General features: G+C 29.1%; 1 protein-coding gene across 3 annotated transcripts in view; it reads right to left on the bottom strand.

Moving 5' to 3' along the window:
- Window positions 1-397, bottom strand: part of LOC109237453 (polyadenylate-binding protein-interacting protein 6) — a 5162-nt gene extending 4765 nt beyond the window's left edge. Inside the window, exon 1 of one of the 3 annotated variants that reach the window (XM_019403763.1) lies at window positions 217-397. The gene's annotated coding sequence lies outside the window, so the exon portion shown is untranslated. The remainder of the gene's footprint in view (window positions 1-216) is intronic. The other 2 variants (XM_019403762.1, XM_019403761.1) reach the window with 2 other exon arrangements.
- Between the last annotated feature and the right edge of the window lie 1557 nt (window positions 398-1954).

The raw sequence follows: 1954 nt of genomic DNA, 5'->3' as shown, positions 1-1954 counted from the left end.
GGAAATAGAGAAGAGATACCAAATGAATCAGATAGAAGAAAATACAAAAGCAAAAAAAAAAAAAATACGACAAAAAAACATAAATAAAAAACGATACGAATAATACAAAAAACAAAGTGAAAAAACTAAACAGAAATTTTACGTGCGTGTGCGGACGAGCGAGGGAGCGATCGATCAGTGATCGCAAGAAGAAAGATAAAAGAGAAAGAAATTCACCTTGGAAATCGAGGAATAGAGATCGATGAGCGATATTCAAACCCTAATTTCGCCGGGAAAACGAAGATAGAGATCAATCAAAGACTTTAAAGGTAATCTCCTTTCTCTCTGAGAAAATGGGGAAAATGGAGAGAGAAAGTGCAATAGGTCTTCTGTCGTTCACTACATATATGTATGAAGAAAATGAGAAGAGGGAAGGGAACGGTAATTATTTGGTCACTTGGACACTCCCTCAGGTTTAGGAATATTGTAACTTTTGCCCTATATCAAAATATCGAGTTGGAGTATTACCCCCATAAATGATTTTTAAGTGTTAGCATATTTATTTAAAAAAACTACTTAATAATATAAATCAAGAGAAAACTATTTGACTAAATTATTATAATCAACCCTTAAATATCATAAATAAACATTGAAAGATTATTTTAGAAAGTTATTTTAGATTATTTATTAGAAATAACTATTTGATCTCTTATAAAATTACTTATTTTGGTTCAAATTTGAAAAGATCACTTCTTTCAATCTTCGTAAAACCTTTAATCGTATTATCAATGAGGTGGAATATTTTTTACTTTCTATTGAAGCTGTTCTAATAATTGCTTGCCTTTAAAATATTTATTTGGTTGTAGTGGATTTCAGCATTCAGTGAAGTTTTAAAAGTTTTGAGTTCATATTATATATTTGATTCACATTATTACTTTTACCAAATTTTTTCTTTAAATGTGCTTTTTAAATTTTTATTTTTAAAAAAATTATTTGAAATTTTGGATATTGACATCTTTGTAATTCTTAAGTTATTTAAAATATACTAACATAAATAATATCCATATTTGTATCTATCTTTTTTTAAAACTTGTCGTATTGGTAACTAAAGAATTTTATTTACAAAAATTATGAAATATTTATCGCTCAAAAACAAAAGAAGATACTACTAACATTCTAGACAAAATGAGAGTATGGCATGTTTTACAATTTTATTTATGCTTATTAGTGTGGTGTCACTTATGCGTTTTGGTTATATTCTTTCCTTCACTTTTATTTGGGTTACGGTTCATTTTCAAGTTAAGAGAAAGGGACGAGAAATAGATTATTTGTTGGTCGAACTAAGGGTGTATCTACCATATACCAAAACTATAAGATCCTAAGGCTAATTTTGTAACCCTGAGGGGGTCCATATATCTGCCTGCTCTGTCATTTTTTCTTCCCCACTTCTAATCAACTTGTCCCTTCGAGGACATTCAATAAAACGAAATAGAATTTCACCTTGATATACTACATTGAAAATCTAATTATTACTATTAGGAGTACTTACACTTAATTTATCGAATATAATAAGATTTTCAATACATGGCAACTTAAGAATTTTAGACTCCAATTCTTCTTCTTTTTTTTGGGTTAAAGATTAAATTTTATTAACCAAAGTAACTGTAATTAACAAGGTATGGAAGAATCAAATTGGCATATTATTCCATGTAGTGATACATATATATACATATACATCGGTGCTAACTAAGGAAAGAAATAAAAGAGATTACTACAGATCTGCTATCTATATATGATTATGTACACTACTAAGAAACAATCTATGTTCATTGTGTAAAGTGTCTAGGTTCATTCTGTAATACTCCCCCTTAAGTTGGAACATATATATTGATCATGCCCAGCTTGTTACAAAGGTAATCAACTCGAGTGTCATTCAATGCTTTAGTGAACAAATCAGCTAGCTGCTCTCCTGTCT

Source organism: Nicotiana attenuata, unplaced genomic scaffold (genome assembly GCF_001879085.1).
Source record: "Nicotiana attenuata strain UT unplaced genomic scaffold, NIATTr2, whole genome shotgun sequence".
Classification (NCBI taxonomy): domain Eukaryota; kingdom Viridiplantae; phylum Streptophyta; class Magnoliopsida; order Solanales; family Solanaceae; genus Nicotiana; species Nicotiana attenuata.
The sequence above is the reverse complement of the archived record's forward strand: the minus strand, read 5'-3'. Positions and strand labels throughout refer to the sequence as shown.